Below are 13,877 nucleotides of genomic sequence, written 5' to 3'. Positions count from 1 at the left end.
CTGCAAATGTTGAAGAAGAATATCTTCAAATTCCTTGCATTTAGATTTAGACTTAGAATCCATTTATATGGTAGCCACTTTGACCTCCAAATGGAACAGTATATCTACAAAAGGAAAAAAAAATGCCATCTACATCATACATCTGAGAAAAGCTTCTGCTGGGAGCTTGCGACATTGTTGCCATTGAAAACCCAGCTGACGTCAGGGTCGTCTGCTTCAGCAATACTGGCCAGTGAGCTGTGCTGCAGTTTGCGGCTGCACTGTGACCACTCCTATTTCTAGAACCTTCACTAACCAGACCCAGGCAGCCTCCTGGGAGCCAAGACGTGCGGTGGTTACTGGTCCCAGGGCTGACCACCAGCCTTTCACAGAGATGTTGTATGTTAACCTGCCTATCATTGCTCTGTGTAATACAGACTCTCCTCTGCCCTGTGTGGACATTGCCACCCTGTGCAACAACAAGGGAGCTCACTCAGTGGCCCCACGTGTTGGGTGCGGTGCCGGGAGTGTCTGCGCAGGCGCCCCAGCTCCAGCTCGTGCACTCCAGCTCTCGCGAGCACCCACGAGAGGTCACACCTACTTCTGCAGACCTCCGGAAGCAGTTGAGAAGAAAGAACCAGCCCCTGCTGAAGAGGCTGTGACCGAGGAGGAGCTTCAGGGTGGATGGACTGAGCCAGTTCCTGCGTTTACTGCACTTCAACCTGAGGTTGCCGACTGGCCTGAAGGTGGGCAGTTCCCGTGTGTGCCTCTGCGCCAGGGCCCTGCCCAACAGCATCAGCAGACGCCACTGCTCGTGCTCTGGAGGGGGAGGAACGGCCACCGAGGAGCTTCGGCTGTTCTCCCACAGACTCTTCAACAGAAAATGGAAATAAAGGTGGCAGAAAATAAACTGTTTCTAAAACACACACACACACACACACACACACACACACACACTCTCCAACAATATAACCCCTCTAGCAATTTTGGGTAGTCTGTATGAATTGTTACACAAATCTCTCTTTCCCAAACTCCCTGTTTATCAGGCCAGTTCTTAGTGAACCATTTTTTTAGTTGTTAAATCATTCGGATTAGAAAAAAGTCACGCTCAACATTTGGGTTTAGAATTTTAGTCCTGGCATTTATTAATACGTGAAATGATTGCCTGTATTCATTTGTCTTATTGCTTGGTAGTTAGGTTTTGGCTCATCTGTCTCCCTTTCTAGAATAAAAGCTGCTTTCAGTCTTTGTCTTACCCTTGTACGTGGAAGAACACCTAGTACAAAGTGCCTGTTCTGGTGAGTAAGGTTTGGCTGACTGAATTATTATTATTATTATTATTATTTTTTTTTTTTTTTTAAAGATTTTATTTATTTATTTGACAGAGAGAGACACAGCGAGAGCAGGAACAGAAGCGGGGGAGTGGGAGAGGGAGAAGCAGGCTTCCCGCCGAACAGGGAGCCCGATGTGGGACTCGATCCCAGGACCCCGGGATCATGACCTGAGCCGAAGGCAGACGCTTAACGACTGAGCCACCCAGGCGCCCTGAATTATTATTTTGATGTTGGAAAATTGCCTTTGAAAATATACCTTGTTTTGAAACAAAGCTATGAATTTATTATTTGGGACTTAAAGTGTTGCAAAGTAATAATAACTGCCAGAAAAGGGATTCCTCAAGGAATATAGGTTAAGGCAGTGCTCTCTACTTACGTGTGGAAGCTTAGGAAGCATTTTCAGGGTCTCAGCTACTCTATTTGACAACCTGTGTGAATACTCTCCCCCCATTAAGCAAACCTGGTAACCACCGTAGCCCAGTGGGCTCGTCTATAAAATAAAGGGATTGAATTAGACGATCTTTCTGCTCTAAAGTTCTATAATTGTAGGACCAGCTGGACAATAATCTGAGCTTGCAATCGCATGTTTATGTTCTAGTTCAAATTTTCTTTTTAGGTCTATGACTTTGGGCCCAGTGTTTACATTTTGGGGGCCTTTAATTCCCTCATGTAAAATGTGAGAGGGTTTAAATAGATGATTCACTTCAAATATCTTTGAAATTCTGTAACATTTCTACTTCTTGAGTTCTAGCAGTGTTTAAAGCTGTGAAAATGAATTGTGCTGTCTTGTGTCTTATTTTTTGTGGCATGGAAAGTTAGGCAGTTAGAGAAAAAAAACATTTTTGCAATGCACACGTTCTCAGCATCATTGTAAACGTGGCTAATAATTCCAGAAAAATGGTAGTTTATGAGGTAAGAGGGTGGTTTGAGAACAGTTTTAATTCAGAAGCCCTAAAATGTTGGAAACCAGATTAGTACTCTTAAACCTGGGGTTCTTCTGTGTCTGTTCCATATATTCTGGTTTCTCATTTTGACACAATTAACAAAAGCACTTGTATTGATTTTTTTTTTTTTAGCACTTGTATTGATTTTTATTTGTCATATAAATTGCAAGAGTCAAGACTTGAGAAGTTTTGCTCTGAAAGCCAGGAATTTAATCCAGTATAAAACCCCATTGATAAACAATTTAGAAAAGAAGGTGATAGACACTAGGACTACTTTATTATAAGCCACAGATGGTTAACTTGATCTTGATTAATGTTATAGTAGAACCAAAACCCACAAATCTTTATAGAGAACTTTGAGATTATGAGAAGCTATGGGTCACAAATGCTTTTGAAAATTCAGAGCTCTAGGTTATCATTGTTGAGATACAAAAACAAAAAGATTAGCAGGTATTTAGTTCCCAGTTACAACAAATTATTTGTCCATAGTATTTAAGATAAATTTATACTTATATCTTGTCATTCTAAACTTGAATTTCTGGTTAAGTTCTGTTCACCAAAATGGACAATGGACCTTTCTCTTGCATTCAAAGATTTGTTTAGTAATGACTGTGAAAGTATAAACTGGAAGATGTGAAAGTTTATCATCAGAAACAGCACTTTAAAATAATGGTTTTTATAGAAACTGTTTGTTTACATACTTTTGTATATAGTACCTGCCACTGAAATTGCTTATAATCACAGAAATTGAGGTAACTAACTCACTATCATTTTGCTATCCTAGCTCTGATAATCTAGTATAGGACTGTACAGAGTCCCTAAAATTAGGAACATAAGTAAAGGCATCTCTCTTTATAAAAACCTATCCTAGAAGTAAGACAAATAGCTCTTGATTAAATTTAAAATACAATGCAGAATTTTGATTATCTGTAACACTCAATTTTAAGAACATATTTTTGCATCAAAACAGCACAATGAATGTGGATACAAAAAGTTGGAAGAAAAGGTTGAAAATTTAAAAAGAGCAAAATTTAAATCTGAATACAGGGTCAAGACATGTTTTTACTGGTTATGGTCCTCATAATTCTTTTTTTTCTAAGAGTTGGAATAGTATTTATTTTTATTTCTTTAGAAATATTTTAAAATTTATTGGAATTAGAAATTCATATTATTACTTTCATTTTACCAGTGCTAAATAATATTTCCTTACATTGTAACATTAGGCAATTGATCATTTATTAATGGATGTCCATATAGCATAATGCCAGAAAACTTTGGTAATTAAAATATTGATCCAAATACTGAAATCCAGGTATATGAGGTTTATGTGTTGTTATCAATAGTTTATATTCTATCATTTAATTTTACAAGTTGTATATTTGTAATGCTTTCCTCAGGTCAACATGTAGTTGAGTCCCCAAAAATCTTCTGTGGTATCTCTAAAGAATAAAGTGCTTTTTGGGGAAAAAAAATGTAATGATCATAGTAAAAGCATAGGTGTTACTTGCTTTCATTGCCCTCACCAGAGACCATTAGAAAAATTATCCGCTATAGCTGCCTTCTTTTGCTCAGAGGATTCTTCTAGGCTGTACCTCTCACCTTCAAGTTTACAAATTTATTTTTCATTCCTTTCTCCTTTCAATCCCTTTGTTTCACTGGTGTTCTATTCTCTCTCTCTCTCTTTTTTTTATTTAAGATTTTATTTATTTATTTGACAGAGAGAGACAGCGAGAGAGGGAACACAAGCAGGGGGAGTGGGAGAGGGAGAAGCAGGCTTCCCGCCGAGCAGGGAGCCCGATGCGGGGCTCGATCCCAGGACCCTGGGATCATGACCTGAGCCGAAGGCAGACGCTTAACCAACTGAGCCACCCAGGCACCCCATTGTGTTCTATTCTCTTTAACTCCTTTAGATTGCCTTGGATATTGGATTCCCTGCCTGGCTTTGATTTCTTCATAGGATGCTGTTTCTCAGATCAATCCTTTGCACAAATGCTTTGTGGCTGATAGGTGACATCTAAATCCGCCCCAGACTCTCTGGATACTTCACCCCTGTTGATGGCATTAATTTTTCTCAGAGGGAGCACCAAGTATTATTATGAATTATGCTTCCCATCAATGGTAAATTTAACCCTGAGTAAAGGTCAAGAGAAAGAAAGCACATAGGCATTAAGCATACATTTTAAAGAAATGGTGAATTTTGTGTATTATTTTGTCCTCGAATAAATGTATCAGAAAAAGAAGGTAAAGTCAGTATATTTTTCATAGTATTATGACATAGTAAGCTGTTACTTGCTAGAGCTTGTGTTATTTTCTTCATTTCATAATCAGCTGGACAGTCAAGGTTTAATCAAAGGAACAGAATCCTATGAGTGATATGTACAGAAGATACTTTAAGAATAAAGCTGTTGTTTTGTGTTTGGTACTGGAGTTTAAAGGCAACGTGGCAGGCAGTCAGGAAGAGATGATATTAAACAGGGTAGAGAATGGACAAGCTGGGACCCATGAGGACAAACTAAAATCTTGTCTTTTTCTGCCTCTAGGTCTACAAATTTGATGATGAGCATGTCTCCTAGCAGAACATGGTGTTCTTCAGCACAGGGCTCATCAGCACCTGGTCCAATGAGAATCCTGCAGGAGCCTGACGAGCCGCAGGGGCTGTGGGCTGACTGGTGCCTCACACCACCCTGGTAAGTCAGCAGATAAGTGACAGGATGTGTAAACTGCATCAGTGCTGGGTATTCTGAACTGATCTCTCAAGCATGAAGAACATAGCTACTGCTTTACTTCTGCCTACTGGTCTTGCATAAATTATCTCTGGTGGCATACATTAATTTGGAACTGTGCAGGGAGACAATGCTGAAAAACATACTCCCAGTTAGCTCAGTCAATAATACACATCCACCCAACTGTACACAGTTTGCTATGTAACTTTACATGGCCACAGACTGTGTGTGATTATTTTTATTGTGCTCCACATTCTCACCAATACTTGGTATTGTGCAACTTTGGTTTTATATTTTTGTTATTCTCTTCAGCGTAAAATTGTATCTAATCATTCATTTTGGTTTTAACTTGCATTTCTCTCAGTGAGAAGTTGAATGTATATTCATATGCTTACTGACCACTTGTGTTTCTTCTTCTGTGAAAATGCCCATTCATATCTCTTGCTTCATCTTTTATTGGATGATCTGTTTATTGATATGGTGAAGAAATTCATGTATTCTTATTATTAATTCTTTGTTGATATTTAATTTGCAATTTTGTTTTCCGGATTTGTGATTTGTCTTTTCATTTATAAAAGGTGTCTGTCCTTTAATGAATGCACTTCTTTCTCAGTTTTACAGTGGTGAATTTTTGAGTTCTTAATATGATCATTATTTTCTGTGTTTTATTTAGGAAATCCTTCCCTATACCAAGTCGATAAAACATTCTAAAAGTTTCACACATTTGTTTCATACTTCCTTGTTTAAATGCATATTGTGAGGGTGCCTGGGTGGCTCAGTGGATTAAGCATCCAACTCTTGATTTTGGCTCAGGTCATGATCTCAGGGTCCTAAAAACCAACCCTACATGGGGCTCTGCTCTGGGTGAGGAGCCTGCTTAAGATTCTCTCTCTCTCCCTCTCCTTCTGCCCCTCCCCCACCCCTGCTTGTGTGCATGGACACTCCCTCTCTCTCTCAAAAAAAAAAAAAAATGCATGCTGTGAGACAGAGTTCAGTTACCATTGCCATTGTTTGTTCTGTATGGATAAACAGTTGTCTCAGCATTAATTATTGAAGAGTCCTTCCCTTCTCCTAACCTACAAATGTTGTACGTTTCCATATAGGTTAGATCTATTTGGGGGCTCTATGTAAATTACTTTTAGCTTTATGGTAAGACTTGATAATACTTCTTGGGATTACTTTGTTTATTAGTGGCCTTAGGGTCTCCCAAATGAGTTTTCAAGTTATAACATCAACTAAGTAAAGGATTGTGTTGGAATTTTTTTATTGTAATTGCAGTAAATGTGTAAGTTAATTTGAGTTGAACAAATATATTTATTACATTGTCTTGTTTTTATACATGAAATATCTCTCCAGTTATTATAATCTGTTTTAATAACAACGCAAAATTTTATAATCTGTTGGTGGAAAGTTCTTATCCAGTTTCCTTAAGGTTACTTCTAAGTAGCAAATAGACCTTTTTTTTTTTTTTTTATTAAAGAAGACTGCATCAAAGAGTTAAAGAATCAATTTATTAAGTATTCTTACAAATCCATTCACTTGCTGATGGACATTTCGGTTGCTTCCACCTCTTGGCTATTGTGAATAAGGCTACAATAAACATGAGTGTACAAATATCTCTTTCAGATCCAGTTTTTAATTTTTTAGATATACACCTAGAAATGGAGTTGCTGGATAATATGGTAGTTCCATTTTTGAATTTTGAGAACCCCCACAGTATTTTCCATAACAGATGTACCATATTACACCTCCATCAACAGTAGTTCTAAATTCTCCACTTCCTTACCAATGCTTGCTAATTTATGTTTTTTTGACAGTGGCCATCCTAATGGTTGTTAGATGATATCTGACTGTGGTTTTAATTTGCATTTTCCTGATGATAAGTGATACTAAACATCTTTTCATATGGCGTGGTGGTCATTTTGATATCTTCTTTGGAAAAATGTCTGTTCAAGTCCTTTGCCTATTTTAAATTGAATAATTTGTGGGTTTTTGTTGTTGAGTTATATGAGTTTTTTATATATTCTAAATATAAGACACCTTATTCAGTGATATGATTGCAAATATTTTATATAGTTTCACAGGTTAATTTTCACTCTGCTGATTATTTCCTTTGCTGTGCAGAAGTTTTTAGGTTTGATCTAGTTCTGTTTATGTATTTTTCTTTCATCACCTGTGTTTTTGGTGTCATATACAAGAAATTGTTTTCAAATTCAGTGTCATGCAGGTTTTTCTGTGTTTTCTTCTAGAAATTTTATAGTTTCAGGTCTTATGTTAAAGTCTATAATTTATTTTGAGTTAATTTTTGTATAGAGTATTAGAGTCCAATTTCATTCTTTTGCATGTGGGTATCACCATTTGTAGAATAGACTATCCTTTTTCCATTGTATAATTTGGTACCCTTCTCAAGGATCATTTGACCATATATGTGAGAATTTATTTCTGGGCTCTCTATTCTGTTCGATTGATCAATGTGTTTTTTTATGCCAATATCATACTGTTTTGAGTACTGTAGCTTTGTAGTATGTTTTAAAATCAGGATGTGTGAGGTTTCCAGTTTGGTTTGTCTTTTTTAAGACGGTTTTTTAATTCTTTATTTGTTTTTTGAGTTTGTTTTTTTTTTTTGGCTATTCAGGGTCTTTTGTGGTTCTATATGAATTTTAGAATTTTTTTTTCAATTTCTACAAAAAGATGCCATAGGGTTTTGATAGGGGTTGCATTGAATATGTATATAATTTTTGGTAGTGTGGATATTTTAATAATATTAATTCTTCTGATCATAACATGGAATGTCTTTCCCTTTATTTGTTTGTTTAATTTCTTTCAATGACGCTTTGTAGTTTTCAATGTACAAGTCTTTCATCTCCTTGGTTAAGTTCATTCCTAAGCATTATATTCCTTTTGGTGCTACTGTAAGTAGAATTTTTTTTTAAAAAAATTTCCTTTGTAGATTGTTTGTTGTTAGTGTGTAGAAATGCAATTAATTTTGTATGAATTTGTTCATTAGTTCTAACAGTATGTGTGTGTATTTGTATGTGTAATCTTTCGTATTTTCTACATTATAGAAGATCATGTCATCCTTGAACACAAATAATTTTACTTCTTCCTTTCTGATTTCAATCCCTCTATTCCTTTTATTGCCTAATTTCTTGGTCTAGGACTTCCATTACTATGTTGAATAGAAGTGGTAATTTATTCAAGAAATAAATTCTACTTGTTCATGGTGATTAATCCTTTTAATGTGTTGTTGAATTAAGTCTGCTAGTATTTTGTTGAAGATTTTTGGGTCAGTGGGGCACCTGGGTGGCTCAGTGGGTTAAGCATCTCCCTTTGGCTCAGGTCATAAATCTAGGGTTCTGGGATTGAGTCCAGCATTGGGCTCCTTGCTCAGTGGGGAGCCTGCTTCTCCCTCTTCCCTCTGCTTGCCACTCCCCGTGCTTGTGCTCTCTCTGTCAAATAAATAAATAAAATCTTAAAAAAAAAAGATTTTTGTGTCAATATTCATCAGATATATTGTAGTTATCTTTTTCCTTACAGTATCTTTTTTTTTATTATTATGTTATGTTAGTCAACATACAATACATCATTATTTTTTGATGTAGTGATCCATGATTCATTGTTTGCATATAACACCCAATGCTCCATGCAATACATGCCCTCCCTTAATACCCATCACCTGGTTAACCCATCCTCCCACGCCCCTCCCCTCTAAAACCCTCAGTTTGTTTCTCAGAGTCCATAGTCTCTCGTGGTTCATCTCCCCCTCTGATTTCCCCTCCTTCATTTTTCCCTTCCTTCTCCTAATGTCCTCCATGCTATTCCTTATGTTCCACAAATAAGTGAAACCACATAATTGTCTTTCTCTGCTTGACTTATTTCACTTAGCATAATCTCCTCCAGTTCCATCCATGTTGATGTAAAAGCTGGGTATTCATCCTTTCTGATGGCTGAGTAATATTCCATTGTATATATGGACCACATCTTCTTTATTCATTCATCTGTTGAAGGGCATCTTGGCTCCTTCCATAGTTTGACTATTGTGGACATTGCTGCTATAAACATTGGGACAGGAATCCATCAAAATCCTAGAGGAGAACATAGGCAGTAACCTCTTCAACATTGGCCACAGCAACTTCTTTCAAGACATGTCTCCAACGGCAAGGGAAACAAAAGTGAAAATGAACTTCTCGTAGTATCTTTGTCTGACTTTGGTATCAGGGTAATGCTGGCTTAGTAAAATGATTTTTGAAGTGTTACATTCTCTTTAATTTTTTAAAGGATCGATATTAATTCTTCTTTTAAATGTTTGGTGGAATTGTCCAATGAAGTCATTGGGTCCTGAGCTTTTCATTACTTTTTTCTCTCACCTTTGATTTATATGGACATCCATAACTGAAGAAAAAAAAGTGCCTCTGTAGAGCATACCAAGACACCTGAGAGATTTATCCATCTCTGCACTTATAAGTGAGGGGATGGGACTGTGGAGAAGGTGGCGGAGCTAGAAGCAGCAGCAGCAGTGATGGCAGAGAAGGCAGAGGTCAGTCTAGCCGTGAGTCAGCACAACTTTTCTGGCAGAGGAGGTAAAGGATAAAGGTAGTGAGTGGGGTCTGCCTGGCCATATGTGCTGCAGCTAGAGTGACCAGTTACTCTCTTTGAGGAGAGATCATAGTGACTGGGGGGAAGGAAAGAAGAAGTAGACAGATAAAGAAAATTGAAGAAAAGTGTCTCCTGCTATCTTCCCTGGGAGGCAAGATGAACCATAGACATTTGGGACACCCTTCCACTTGAGGATACATCTACTGGGCCTTGGAAACAGCCAGCACCTCAGGCCATTGTACACATACCTCCCCCACTCTGCCACCATGCTTTTTTTTTTTTTTTTTTTTTTTTTAATTTGTGTACTCCCAGATCAGGGAAGAGAAAGCAAAGACTTGTGTTAGAGGTCTCCTTTTGGAAAACAAAAGGAAGTTTCCTAACTACCAACTTGTTGAACTGTTAGAATCAAAGTAAACAAAACGTTGCTTAAATAAGAAAGGCTACTTCAAATGTAGTGGCAGAGGCACTTCTCATCAAATACCATGAAAAATCATCATAATAAAATGTCACAAAAATAAAATCAATTTTCAGTGACTGAACCCAAAGACATGGAATATTGTGATCTGATAAAGAATTTAAAATAGTTGTTATGAAAAAATTCAACAAGATACAGGGAAACTCAGAAAGGCAATACAGTGACCCCAGGAATAAAATTAATGAAAAGAAGAAATGCTTTATCAAAGAGATTAAAATTCTGAGAAAGAACCAAACAAATTCTAGGGCTGAAGAATTCAATAAATGAGATGAAGAATGTGTTAGGATGCATTGAAAGTAGAGCATATCATATGGAAAAGAGATTAGCAAGCTCAGGGATAGAAACAGAAATAATTCAAGTGAAAGAGGGGGAGAACTAAGATTTTTTAAAAAGTGAAGGAACACTAGGAGAACTTTCCAGTTCCATTAGAAAAGCCAACATAGGGATAATGGGTATCTCAGAAGGGAATGAGAGGGAGAAGGAAGCAGAGATTATATTTAAAGAAATAATAGCTGAGAACTTCCCAAACCTGGAGAAGATATGTAAGTCCATGAAGTTAATTGAACACCTTATTATCTCAATGCAGAAAGACCTTCTTTAAGACATATTATATTAAAACTGTGAAAAGTCAATGATACATAATTTTAAAGTCATCCTAGGAAAAAAGACAGTAATCTACAAAGGCACGCCCATTTGGCTATTAGCAGGTTTCTCAGCCAAAACTCTACAGTCCAGGAGAGAGTGGAATGACATATTCAAAATACTAAAAGATAAAAACTACCAGCCAAGAAAACTCTATTTGTAAAGTTATCTTTCAGATATGAAGGAGTAATAAAGCCTTTCCTAGACAAAACAACAACAACAACAACAACAACAACAAAAAGCAATAAAAATCAAGCTGAGGAATTCACCGCTACTAGACCTACTTTTCAACAAATGTGGAAAGGAGCTCTGTAAACTGAAATGAGAAGACAAAAGTACACAAAACTTTGATTAAAGTAATAAATAGAGTTAGAATACTGTAAGTCTTTTTTAGAATAGTATATTAAACTCTTAACTATAAATAAAGGAAAAGAGCATTAAAAATAACTACAACAATTTCAGTAATTTGTCAGGAGATGAAATAGACATACAGAAATCAATTGCATTCCTTTACACCAATGATGAAGCATCTGAAAAAGAAAGAAAGTCATCCCATTCACAATAGCATCAAAAACAATAAAATACTTAGGAATAAATTTAATCAAGGAAGTGAAAGATTAATACAATGAAAACTACAAAACTTTACTGAAAGAAATTGAAGACACAAATGGAAAAACATCCCATGTTTACAGATTATAAGAATTACTATTGTTAAAATGGCCATATTACTCAAAGCCATCTACAGATTTTGTGCAATCACTGAAGGCATTTTTCACAGAACTAGAAGAAGAAATCCTAAGATTTGTGTGGAACCACATAAGACCCCAAATAGTCAAAGTAATCCTGAGGAAAAAGAACAAACCTAGAGGTATCATGTTTCCAGATTTCAAACTATACTGTAAAGCCATAGTACTAAACACAGCGTGATGCTAGCACAAAAATAGACATGCTGACCAGTGGAACAGAAGGGGGAGCCTAGAATTAAACCCCAGCATATACAGTCAACTATTTGACAAGGGAGACAAGAATATCCAATGGGGAAAGCATAGTCTCTTCAACAAATGGTGTTGGGGAAACTGGAGAAAGACACATAGAACATGAAATTGGACGCTTATCTCACACCACTCACAAAAATTAACTTGAAATGGATCAAAGGCTTAAACATAAGACCTGATACCATAAAACTATAAAATGTAAAGAAGTTCATTGATACTGATTTTGACAATAATTTTTTGGGCATGATGCCAAAAGCAAACAACAAAAGAAAAAATTTCAACAAATGGGACTGTATCAAATTTAAAACTTCTGCATAGCAAAATAAATAACACAATAAAAAGACATTCTATAGAATGGGAGAAAATTTTTCCAAACCATATATCAGCTAAGGGGCTAATATCCAAAATATATAAAGAAGTCTTGCAACTCAATAGCAAAAACAATAATCCAATTAAGAATTGGGCAGAAGAGCTAAATAGACATTTCTCCAAAGCGGACATCAAAATGTCTAACAGACACATGAAAAGATGCTCAACATTACTAATCGTAATGGAAATGCAAATCAAAACCACAATGAGACATCACCTCCCACCTGTTAGAATAGCTATCATTATAAGACAAGACACAATAGGTGCTGGTGAGGATGTGGTATAAAGGGAATCTTTATACATTGTTGGTAAGAATGTAAATTGGTATAGCCACTATGGAAAACAATAGGGAGTGTCCTCAAAAAATTAAAAATAGATTTACTATGTGATCCAGAAATTCCACTTCTGGGTATATACTCAAAGGAAAAGGGAACATGATTTTGATGAGATATCTGCACTCCCATGTTTACTGAAGCATTATTCACAATAGCCAAGATATGGAAATAATCCAAATGCCCATCAATGGATGAATGAATGAAAAGGATATGGCATATATACACAATGGAATATTTTTCAGCCAGGAGAAAGATGTCCTCTTATTTGCAACAACATAGGGACCCACGCTAAGTGAGAATAAGTCAGACAGAAAGACAAGTACTGTATGATATCACTTATATGTGCAATCTGAAAAAATTAAGCCTGTAAAAAACAGAATAAAATGGTGGTTACCAAGAGATGGTGGGACAGGGGAGGGTGAAGATATAAGTGATGGTGTTTAAGGGTACAAACCTATAACAAGTAGTAAAGAAACCGTAGAGATCTAATGCACAGTATAGTGAATATAGAAAATAATAATTGTACTGTGATTATGTAAGTATCATGACATCAACCATATTACAGTATATAAATGTATCAAAGTGACACTGTGCACTTCAAACTTACACATTACATATCAAGTTTATTCAATAAAAAAGAAAAAAAATAATGGGTTACCAAAGTGTATACATTTATTGAACCCCATTTGGCTTATCGTATGTCCAGGTGAACTGCAGGTTAGTTATAATAACATTTACTTGATTAATATAGTTACCCTAAAAATTAGATAATGCTATCTTCATTTTGAAAATGGGAGAAATAATCTCATAATGTTTACGTAGTTTCCCCAAGGTTATACATTAGCAAGCTGGAGGCATGAAGAATAGGTATTTGAAATTAAAGGAAGACTCTCATTGTATTTGGAGTCTGTACTCTGCCTGAAGGAGAAGCTGTAATCACATAAGGAGTGAGTTGCTGCTTACTGGTCAGGACTGAACCTTCTGTTGGCATAGACTGAATGTGTGGAATTAATTTAACAAATAATTTTGAAGAGCTTCTTTGTAACAGACTGCGCTGAGTGTTGGAAATAACAGCAGTAGCTGCCAATGACAAAAACCAGAGATCTGGCCCACTCAGCACCAGATCCATGGATTGTCAAGGATTAGCTTTCTAATCAGAAAGAAAACAACACTTTGGTATTACACTTCCTTTTAAGAATCGTCTTAGCAATTTTTGATCATTACATAGAACACAGTATTCTATAACTTTATTCTGATTATAAAAACACTTGCTGTTTGAAGAACTACAGGCAAAAGCAAAGAAATATGACCAAATAATGTAACTACTAATCTTAACTTTTCTAGGCTCACATTCCCCCCCCCCCAAATTAACATAATTCTGAGCTTACGTTTTGCTGTCTGCTTTTTCCATTATTGTATTATATTTGAGTAAATATAAAATTATTAAATACCTACTGTGGAAAAACTTTAAATATCCACAAGTAT

This window comes from Halichoerus grypus, chromosome 3, assembly GCF_964656455.1.
Source record: "Halichoerus grypus chromosome 3, mHalGry1.hap1.1, whole genome shotgun sequence".
Lineage (NCBI taxonomy): Eukaryota > Metazoa > Chordata > Mammalia > Carnivora > Phocidae > Halichoerus > Halichoerus grypus.
This window is presented reverse-complemented; position numbering follows the sequence as displayed.